Here is an 11370-nt window from a genome sequence, read left to right as displayed (position 1 = left end):
TTTAAAGTGTTTTAAAGTAATTAATAAGAATGCACCGAATCCAGGATTCGGTTCGGGATTTGGCCAGGATTCTGCCTTTTTCAGGAGGATTCGGCTGAATCCTTCTGCCCGGCCAAACCAAATCCAAATTCTAATTTGCATATGCAAATTAGGGGCGGGAGGGAAATTGCGTGACTTTTTGTCACAGAACAAGGAAGTAAAAAATGTTTTCCCCTTCCCACACCAATTTGCATATGCAAATAAGGATTTGGATTCGGTATTTGGGCCAAATCTTTTGCGAAGGATTCGGGGGTTCAGCTGAATCCAAAATAGTGGATTTGGTGCATCCATAGTAATTGATATATAATTTAATGTTACCCTGCACTATTATTTTTGTTTCGATAATAGTTTATAGTTGCTGTGTTGCCATGGGGGCAGCCATTCAAGCACAGGATACACAGTAGATAACAGATAAGTACTACTATAGTTTATTTAAACAAGCTGCTGTGTAGCCATGGGGGCAGCCATTCAAGCACAGGATACACAGTAGATAACAGATAAGTACTACTATAGTTTATATAAACAAGCTGCTGTGTAGCCATGGGGACAGCCATTCAAGCACAGGATACACAGTAGATAACAGACACATACTACTATAGTTTATATAAACAAGCTGCTGTGTAGCCATGGGGTCAACAATTCATGCCCAGGATACACAGTAGATGACAGATACGTACGTACTACTATAGTTTATACAAACAAGCTGCTGTGTAGCAATGGGGGCAGCCATTCAAGCACAGGGTACACAGTCGATAACAGATAAGTACTACTTTAGTTTATATAAACAAGCTGCTGTGTAGCCATGGGGGCAGCCATTCAAGCACAGGATACACAGTAGATAACAGATAAGTACTACTATAGTTTATATAAACAAGCTGCTGTGTAGCCAAAGGGGGGGAGAGCCATTCAAGCTGGAAAATAGAAGAAAATGAAAAGTCAACATATCACGAATCAGCCTAGGTCCCAGCAGAACTTACTAAGGTCCCTATCATATTCACATGGTCAAATGGTAAATTTCATCAGGAGCCAATTAACCTGCATGTTTTTCGAGTGTGGGAGGAAACCCACCAACGTACCCAAACTCATTGAAGCGAGTTCCCTGCCTGAGTCTAGGTCCCCAGTGCTGTAAGTCAGCAATAACCAATGAGTCAGGCTGGCAAAGCATAGATCATATAATATTCTAGATATGTTAAGTGGGCTTAGTCAAATGTATGTTTTAGGGCAGTCTGGAGGGCAACAAAAATAAATGCCAAATCTAAAACTTGTTAAGCATTGAAAAATATTACCGTATATACTCGAGTATAAGCCGATCCGAGTATAAGCCGAGGTACCTAATTTTACCTACGAAAACTGGGAAAACTTATTGACTCTAGTATAAGCCTAGACACAACTACAGCCCCGTCTCCCAGCAGCGCACATTCTGCCAAAGAGACCCCCCCCAGCGATCAACCGGACTTCTTTGCAAAGTTGATGGTGACAGAGAATTGCCAAACGGATTACTGTGTGCATTGTCCCACTGTCCCATTACCATGTGCAGAGGGTGCTGTGTGATATTGCCATCACTTTTAATCTTTCGTATAACCAACAGAGGGAGCTGTGTGATATTGCAGTCACTGTTATTCTTTCATATAACCAACAGAGGGTGCTGTGTGATATTGCAGTCACTGTTATTCTTTCATATAACCAACAGAGGGTGCTGTGTGATATTGCAGTCTCTCCCCAAGCGAACTGTTGGTATAGGAATGATTAAAAGTGACTGCAATCTCAGCTACTGCCAGCTGACCCGAGTATAAGCACATTTTGGATGCTGAAAAACTCAGCTTATACTCGAGTATATACGGTATGTGAAAAATATTGGTAGAGTATAATGCAGTGATTTTGTGTGGGACTGGCCAGTTGTGTAACTAGTGTGCAATGGGCCCCCACTCAAAAAAGTCTTCAGAGGGGCCGGCGCACTCTGATTCCCATCCTCCCACCCACTTCCTGTTTGCCTCTGCCCAGCCCATACCCCACCTCTTCCCCACCCATGCCCTGCACCGACTCTGCCCAACTTGTGTTCTACTTCCTTGCCGCAGGTTAGAGAGCGCGGCTGGAGAGGAGGGTTTTATATTAGTCCTGTTTCCTTGGTCCCCTGTAACTGCTGGGTCTGCTTCCTCTATAGTTACACCACTGGGGCTGGAACTAGGGGTAGGCAAAGTAGGCACACGCAAAGCTGGGGGGGCACCAAACACATACTTTCTCTGCCTCCTTCTCTAGTCTGACTCACTTTCTCCTCTCTCTACTCTGCTGCAGACTGTGAGCATGCTACTATTCGCGCTGGCGTGCATGCGCCTATGCGTGTGTGTGCGCAGCAGCTGGCCAGGATGCCAAGGGTCGGCAGCACTGGGCCATTTTGGGGAGCCAAAGCACTGGATATCAAGGCCAAGTCTGAAGGTTAGTTAGGGTAAGATCAGGTAAGAATGCCTATTTATTTTTCTACTACTGAAAGCCCAACTTGACGTTCCCTTTGAGTCAAACTTGGCCTGTCACAGATATTCTCATAATTATGTCTGGCTGGCAAATACAGCAGTGTATTATGTGCTAAAGGGGAACCCTGACTAAATGTAGGACATGAAAGGAGAGCTTGAACAAAATGAGTTTCACAGCTGTTGGTGAATAAGATTTAGTCAACATAGTCCCATCAGTAGCAAAGTAACAGGTTTCTGTTTAAAGGGTTAGTGTGGAGTTATATTCCGTTTTCTTTGATCCAACTCAGGGCAGAGCAGTCTCCAATTTGTGGCAGGGCCACAAAGGCACGGGCCTAGGGTGGAGAAATTTCTAGGGCGCATGCCTCCCATGCATATTCTACTTAGCACTGGAAAGCCACAGCTCCCCAGCGAACTGGCACATGCACATGCACACGCTCATACAGGGGATGGGGAACACGTGAAAGCAAGCAGGAGCTAGGACCTGGCAGCCTAGGGGCACAAATAAATTAATCTGGCCTGGGGAGGGTAGATGTGTGTCCAAAGCCTGTGGTGAAGTAGGCTCCATTATAGACTTGCTCTAAGGCAGGGGTCTTCAGTTTAAGTCCTGAGAAATCGTGATTATCCAGATGAAGGTTATATTTAATAAATAGATATTTAGGACCACCGAGAGATGTTAGTGATTTAGTAGCCTTGGTGAATAGGCCAATATTGTAGGGACTGACAGACTAAAGATGGTGGTGTGTTCCTCTAGTTGTGCCTTTTTCACCTTATATTACTGCTACTGAACCTGAACCTGAACCTGCGAGTGGGCCTTCTATCCAATGCTACAGAACCTGAACATTTAATGTTGCACCAGATGTGGGGGTGTCCAATTCACCCCGACAAAATGTGGCAAAGTTTGTCAGGCAATATATTTAAATATTGTTTCTTTGTCTTACTGATGCGGGGCTAATTTATGATCCACCTTCATATTCAATGTGCTTTGTGAGATACTTATAATATAAATCTGTATTCCCTTAATTTTATTGATTGTACCATGCACTTAATGTGCTGTTACTGATCTACATTACATGTATGCTGAATAAAAAAAAAATAACTAAAAAAAAATTATAAAAAATGAATAGGGATGTCGCGGACTGTTCGCCGGCGAACTTGTTCGCTCGAACATCGACTGTTCGCGCTCGCCGAATGTTCGCGAACGTCGCGCGACGTTCGCCATTTTGGGTTCACCTTACCTGGCGCTTTTTTTTGACCTCTCACCCCAGACCAGCAGATACATGGCAGCCAATCAGGAAGCTCTCCCTCCTGGACCACCCCCACACCCCCTGGACCACTCCCCTTCCATATATAAACTGAAGCCCTGCAGCATTTTTTCATTCTGCCTGTGTGTGCTTGGAAGAGCTAGTGTAGGGAGAGAGCTGTTTAGTGATTTGAGGGACAGTTGATAGTAACTTTGCTGGCTAGTAATCGACTTGATACTGCTCTGTATTGGAGGGACAGAAGTCTGCAGGGATTTGAGGGACATTTCAGGTTAGGTAGCTTTGCTGGCTAATAATCTACCTTCTACTGCAGTGCTCTGTATGTAGCTGCCTGCTGTGGGCACTGATCTCTTCTGATCTCATCTGCTGACTGCTGTAATAACCCAATAGTCCTTGTAAGGACTGCTTTTATTTTCTTTTTTGTTTTACTTTGCTAGTTGCTACTATAAGAGCCCAGTGCTATTAGTCTAGCAGTGTTGGGGAGTGGTACTGGTGTGCTACTGTGCTGCTCCTAGTAGTTCAGCAGCACCAACCCGAGAATTTTTTTTTTTTTTAATATACATATAATTTTTTTTATTTTACTTATCTTACTGTTCTTTAACGTGTACAGTGCTGTTTGCTGTTCTTCATAGTAGTGCACCAATAGTAGTGCACTTGCAGGCATTATTTGCCCAGTGGCCATCTAGCTGTGTGAGCTTTTTCACATTCTGTCTAAATATCAATAATAATACCGTCTCCAGAACCACCACCTTAGTGACGTTTTTCAAGCAGCAATAATATATTCCGTATCCACTGCTGTAGTAGTGTATACGTTGACCTTGTAGGCATTGTTTGCCCAGTGTGTTCTTCATTTTCAAACAACGGCCATCTAGCTGTGTGAGCTTTTTCACATTCTGTCTAAATATCAATAATAATACCGTCTCCAGAAACACCACCTGAGTGACGTTTTTCAAGCAGCAATAATATATTCCTTATCCACTGCTGTAGTAGTGTATACGTTGACCTTGTAGGCATTGTTTGCCCAGTGTGTTCTTCATTTTCAAACAACTGCCATCTAGCTGTGTGAGCTTTTTCACATTCTGTCTAAATATCAATAATAATACCGTCCCCAGAACCACCACCTGAGTGACGTTTTTCAAGCAGCAATAATATATTCCGTATCCACTGCTGTAGTAGTGTATACGTTGACCTTGTAGGCATTGTTTGCCCAGTGTGTTCTTCATTTTCAAACAATGGCCATCTAGCTGTGTGAGCTTTTTCACATTCTGTCTAAATATCAATAATAATACCGTCTCCAGAAACACCACCTGAGTGACGTTTTTCAAGCAGCAATAATATATTCCGTATCCACTGCTGTAGTAGTGTATACGTTGACCTTGTAGGCATTGTTTGCCCAGTGTGTTCTTCATTTTCAAACAACGGCCATCTAGCTGTGTGAGCTTTTTCACATTCTGTCTAAATATCAATAATAATACCGTCTCCAGAAACACCACCTGAGTGACGTTTTTCAAGCAGCAATAATATATTCCGTATCCACTGCTGTAGTAGTGTATACGTTGACCTTGCAGGCATTGTTTCAATTTGTTTGCCCAGTGTGTTCTTCATTTTCAAACAACTGCCATCTAGCTGTGTGAGCTTGTTCACATACTGTCTAAATATCAATAATAATACCGTCTCCAGAAACACCACCTGAGTTGTTGTTTTAAAAATAATGCCAGGCAAAGGCAGGCCGCCACGCAGAGGCACTAGGGGCCGTGCTGCTATGCTATCCTGTGGCCCTAGGAAATTGCCCAGTTTTAAAAAGGCAATGACCCTGAACTCCCAAAATGCTGAAGAGGTAGTTGACTGGCTTACACAGCACACCCCATCCTCTACCGTTTCTAACTTTACCACAACATCCTCATCCTCCACTGCTATGGCCACCCCACGTAACACTTCCTCCACCACCGGCGCCCCTTCTTCACTGGAGTCAGAGGAGTTATTTTCACATGAGTTTCTTGAACTGAGTGATGCACAACCATTATTGGCAGAAGAAGATGAAGGAGATGAGGACGTTACACCAGATTTAATTCTGGCAGAGAACACAACAGAGATGGACATAATGAGTGATGAGGAGGTCCCCGCTGCTGCTTCCTTCTGTGAGCTGTCAGAAGAAATTGATGCATCTGAGGAGAATGATGATGAGGAGATTGATGTTTTGTGGGTGCCCAGTAGAAGAGAGCAAGAGGAGGATAGTTCAGATGGAGAGACGGAGAGTCAGAGAGGCAGGAGGAGAATAAGACTTAGAAGAAGCAGGGAGGACAGCTCGCAGGGAACAGTAGGGCAACAACATGTATCGGCACCTGTGGTCAGCCGGCCAACGCACCCGCCAACGCCGCCAACTTCTACTGTTACCGCCAGATTGCCAGCTTCAAAAAGGTCAGCAGTGTGGGATTTTTTTAATGTGTGTGCCTCTGACAAAAGTGTTGTAATTTGCAATGAGTGCAGTCAGAAACTGAGTCTTGGGAAGCCCAACAGCCACATAGGTACAACTTCTATGCGAAGGCACATGAACGGCAAGCACAAAGCACTTTGGGAGCAATACCTCAAAGGCAACAGGCAAAATAAAAGCCACCCTCCTTCTGGTCCAGCATCTTACTGCTCTACCTCTGCTGTCCTTGACCCGTCTGAACCACCCTCCACTCCGCCTTCCACCTTGACCACCAGTTCCCATTCCCAGTCATCTGCCCCCAGCCAAGTTTCTGTGAGGGCCATGTTTGAGCGTAAGAAGCCAATGTCTGCGAGTCACCCCCTTGCCCGGCGTCTGACAGCTGGCTTGTCTTTACTCTTAGCCCGCCAGCTTTTACCATACCAGCTGGTGGACTCTGAGGCCTTCCGCAAATTTGTAGCAATTGGGACACCGCAGTGGAAGGTACCCAGCCGCAATTTTTTTTCAAAAAAGGGAATACCACACCTGTACCACCATGTGCAGAGCCAAGTCACCGCATCTCTGTCACTTAGTGTTGGGCCAAAGGTCCATATGACTACTGACGCATGGTCCTCCAAGCATGGTCAGGGCAGGTATGTCACCTACACTGCCCACTGGATGAACTTGGTAATGGCTGGGAAGCAGGGAATGTGTGGCTCAACAACGACAGTGGAGTTGGTGTCACCGCCACGGATTGCACGCGGTTCTGCCACCACCTCTACTCCTCCTTCGCTCTCTACCTTGTCTTCTTCCTCTTCTTCCTCCTCTGCTGCTGGGTCCTCCTCCTCCACACCTGTGCACCCCCAGCTCCCCCTAGGCTATTCGACGTGCCAGGTACGCCGTTGTCATGCTGTCTTGGGGATGACGTGCCTGGAAAGCAGAAACCATACCGGATCTGTACTCCTGTCATCTCTGCAGTCACAGGCCGATCGGTGGCTGACCCCACACCAACTGAAGATCGGAAAAGTGGTGTGTGAAAACGGAAGCAATCTGTTGGCAGCACTGAGACTGGGCAATTTAACACATGTGCCCTGCATGGCACATGTTCTGAATTTAATAGTCCAACGTTTTGTCTCGAAGAACCCAGGATTCCAGGACGTTCTCAGGCAGTCCAGGAAGGTGTCGGCCCATTTCAGACGTTCCTACACAGCCATGGCACGCCTTGCTGACATTCAGCAGCGGTACAACATGCCAGTCAGGCGTTTGATTTGCGACAGCCAGACTCGCTGGAATTCAACGCTCCTCATGTTGGAACGTCTGCTGCAACAACAAAGAGCCGTCAACGAATACCTGTTTGAACTGGGTGGTAGGACTGGATCTGCAGAGCTGGGGATTTTTTTCCCCCGTTACTGGGTGCTTATGCGCGATGCCTGCAGGCTCATGCGCCCTTTTGAAGAGGTTACAAATATGGTCAGTCGCACCGAAGGAACCATCAGCGACCTAATACCATTGGCTTTCTTCCTGGAGCGTGCCGTGCGACGAGTGACAGATGAGGCTGTAGACCAGCGTGACGAGGAGCAGGAAGCGCACGATTTCTGGTCGCAATCACCAAAACGAACCCAGGCACCTGCTGCAACGCAGGGAGAGGTGTCAGAAGTGGAGTCAGAGGAGGAAGGTGGCTTTGTGGAGGAGGAGGACCAACAGGAGCAGGCTTCCCAGGGGGCTGGTGGTGACCTTTTGGGGACCCCTGGTCTTGTACGTGGCTGGGGGGAGGAGACCGTGGATGATGCAGTCCTTGATAACGAGGAAGCGGAGATGGATACCTCTGCATCCAACCTTGTGAGAATGGGGTCTTTCATGCTGTCATGCCTGTTGAAGGACCCCCGTATCAAGAGGCTTAAGGAGAAGGACCTGTACTGGGTCGCAACGCTACTAGACCCTCGGTACAAGCATAAAGTGGCAGAAATGTTACCAACGTACCACAAGTCCGAAAGGATGCGGCATTTACAAACCAGCCTGCAAAACATGTTGTACAATGCTTTTAAGGGTGATGTCACTTCAGGAACTCATCAACATTCCAGGGGCAGAGGTGCCAGTAATCCTGCCACGAGCGCACCTGCAAGGACAAAGCACTTTGGCCACTCTGTAACGTCAGACATGCAAATGTTTTTCAGTCCAAGGCAGCGCCAGAACCCTTCTGGATCCACCCTCAAAGAACGCCTCGACCGGCAGGTAGCGGACTACCTGGCATTAACTGCAGATATCGACACTCTGAGGAGCGATGAACCCCTGGACTACTGGGTGCGCAGGCTTGATCTGTGGCCAGAGCTGTCACAATTTGCCATGAACCTCTTGTGTTGCCCCGCCTCAAGTGTCCTCTCAGAAAGGACCTTCAGTGCAGCAGGAGGGATTGTAACTGAGAAGAGAACTCGCCTAGGTCACAAAAGTGTGGATTACCTGACCTTTATTAAAATGAATGAGGGGTGGATCTCGGAGGGTTACTGCACGCCGGAAGACTTGTTCTGAGTTTCTGACTCCCCATGCAGTTGTCCTTCTCTGCACGCCTCATGACTCCACACACAGCTGTCCTTTAGCGTCCTCCTCCCTCCGCCACCGTTACAAACTAGGGTGCAAACCCTACTGGTTTCATTTGAATCCAGGTAAATCCTGAGTTTTTCTGGCCTCTGTGCTTCAGTGGCTGCAACCAAAAAAATAAATATTTTCAGCATTTATATGGCATATTGTTTCTGGCCTCTGTGCTTCAGTGGCTGCGACCAAAAAAAATGAATATTTTCAGAATTTCTATGGCATATTTTTTCTGGCCTCTGTGCTTCAGTGGCTGTGACAAAAAAAAATGAATATTTTCAGCATTTATATGGCATATTGTTTCTGGCCTCTGTGCTTCAGTGGCTGCGACAAAATTTTTTTATATTTTCAGCATTTATATGGCATATTTTTTCTGGCCTCTGTGCTGCAGTGGCTGCGACAAAATTTTTTTTATATTTTCAGCATTTATATGGCATCCTGGAGGTGACAAGCTCAACTAGTAATTAACAACTATTATTTGCTCACTTGACGGTATCATTCATTAAAGCTCTTTGCGTTTTTTTGCGTTGCAGTAAGCGCCGCGTTTCGTCTTTGCGTGTGAACAGGCTGTAACCTTTACACTACTTGATTGGCATGTAGACGCCGGACGTTTTAAAGCAGTTTATTACACAGGTTTAGAAATGTAGTGTGATTTCTGCCCTTTACAGCACAAAACGCAGCGCTGTGTCAACAATGGATTTTTCAGATACATTTTTGCCCTTGATCCCCCTCTGGCATGCCACTGTCCAGGTCGTTGCACCCTTTAAACAACTTTAAAATCATTTTTCTGGCCAGAAATGTCTTATTTAGCTTTTAAAATTCGCCTTCCCATTGAAGTCTATGGGGTTCGCGACGTTCGCGAACCGTTCGCATTTTTGACGCAAGTTCGCGAATATGTTCGCGAACTTTTTTTCCGACGTTCGCTACATCCCTAAAAATGAAAACCAATTGCAAATTGTCTTGAAATATCAGCCTCTACATCAGGTCTGGGCTGCAAACTGTGGGTTCTGAGGGGCTGCTGTAAGATGCCATAGACCTTCACTATACTCTGGGCTGGTGGGGGCCTCTTCATACTTGCAATGACAGGACCTCATTTGAATCCCAGTCCGGACCTGCTTTACAACAAACTAAAAGTTAATTTAAAGGTGAACAGTCCCTTCAAGATAGTGATCTGAACTTAGAAATGTCACTTTCACACTTCCTGAAAGGTTAAGAGAATTACTGGAAATGGAAAGATCAGAAGTTCCAGTTTAAAGATGAGTGAGAGCAATAGGGAATGGGGACCAAGCCTGGAGGTGTAAATCTGTTGTGTATATTGGTCCAGTCCTTACAGTAGGTGCAAGATTTATTAGATCCCACATGGACACAACCAGATGTGAATGTAACTGAAGGAGCTACACACTGTCAGCTGTACGTTCCTGTACGTTCCTACTGCTCCCTCCAGATCGTTAAGAAAGCTCCATTTTCATCTAACCCTTGAACTGTGAGCTTTTGCCCAAAAGACTTTGCTTAACGATTGTGCCCCTCTGCTCATCCAGAACCCTCGCTTGACTCCTCTCCTTATAAGACCTGGCGGCATCCAATTAGTTGAGGGCTCCTCCCGAGGTGAAAGGCAGCTGTTAAAGGCAGAAACAAGAGCCGAGACCAGGGAGCCTAGCATTGGTTCTGGATTCTGGGTGCCAATTTGTGACAATAACAATATGAAAATTGGTGCAGCAATAACTCACACACTGAGCAGGAAGAAGGAAAACAGCAACCTTTGCTAAGGATCACCATCCAGGAAACTGAGCCGACCAGGATCATAGTCTAGGACACGCTGGGTCAAGCATGAAGATCTGTCCAACCGAGCAGAGGTACCAAGGGAGAAGAATCAAAACTGAATACAGACCGAAGATGAGAACCGAAGAAATCCAGCAATGTTCAAATGCTGAAGTTGCTTCCTGGACATGCTAAGTGTAACTGCACATGCGCGTCGCTTAAAAAGGCAGAGAAGGTAACCACAGGCTCTGGAATGGAGCTGCAGAACCTTACACTCTATCACTATTAACTACCAATAACCACTGAGCCACTTTATAGATCACATAGTAGGGTTGCCACCTGTTAAGTTTTGAGCTGAACAGTCCGGTTTTTTGAAGGGCTGCCTGGGTCACAACTGCCTGCCCAGTTTTCCATATTAGGAAAACTAGGCAGGATTTGATGCTGCTATCAACCAATCACAGGCCCTGTATAAGTCAAAGGTCGAGTCACCAATCTCAATTTTTGCGATGAGTTTAGCCCGAAAATCTGAAAAATTCTGGGTTTTTTTTCAGATAAGGCATATCATAAATGTATTTGTAAAAAAATAAATTAAAAATGGTAGGCATAGGTATAAACATTTTGTAGTATGTATGGAGTATGTATAAGGACACTAATAAAACCTGTCATTTTAATTCACTTTATTTCACAGAAAAACTGCACAAATTCTGTTGAGGTTCTGTCCGACACTTTTGGCAAGCAACAACATTCACAAATTCATAAAATAAACTCCTGCTTTATTTGATATTTACCTAATAGGCAGGGTTTCTTCCTTCTCTATACAAGGCCTCAACTACTGGAACTAAGTTCACATTTG

General features: G+C 45.6%; 1 protein-coding gene across 11 annotated transcripts in view; it reads right to left on the bottom strand.

The window, feature by feature from the left end:
- The window catches only part of LOC108705602, a 411717-nt gene that overhangs the window by 158206 nt on the left and 242141 nt on the right, over positions 1 to 11370 (bottom strand). The gene's annotated exons all lie outside the window — the stretch shown is intronic.

Source organism: Xenopus laevis, chromosome 9_10L (assembly GCF_017654675.1).
Source record: "Xenopus laevis strain J_2021 chromosome 9_10L, Xenopus_laevis_v10.1, whole genome shotgun sequence".
In the NCBI taxonomy this organism is placed as follows: domain Eukaryota; kingdom Metazoa; phylum Chordata; class Amphibia; order Anura; family Pipidae; genus Xenopus; species Xenopus laevis.
The sequence above is the reverse complement of the archived record's forward strand: the minus strand, read 5'-3'. Positions and strand labels throughout refer to the sequence as shown.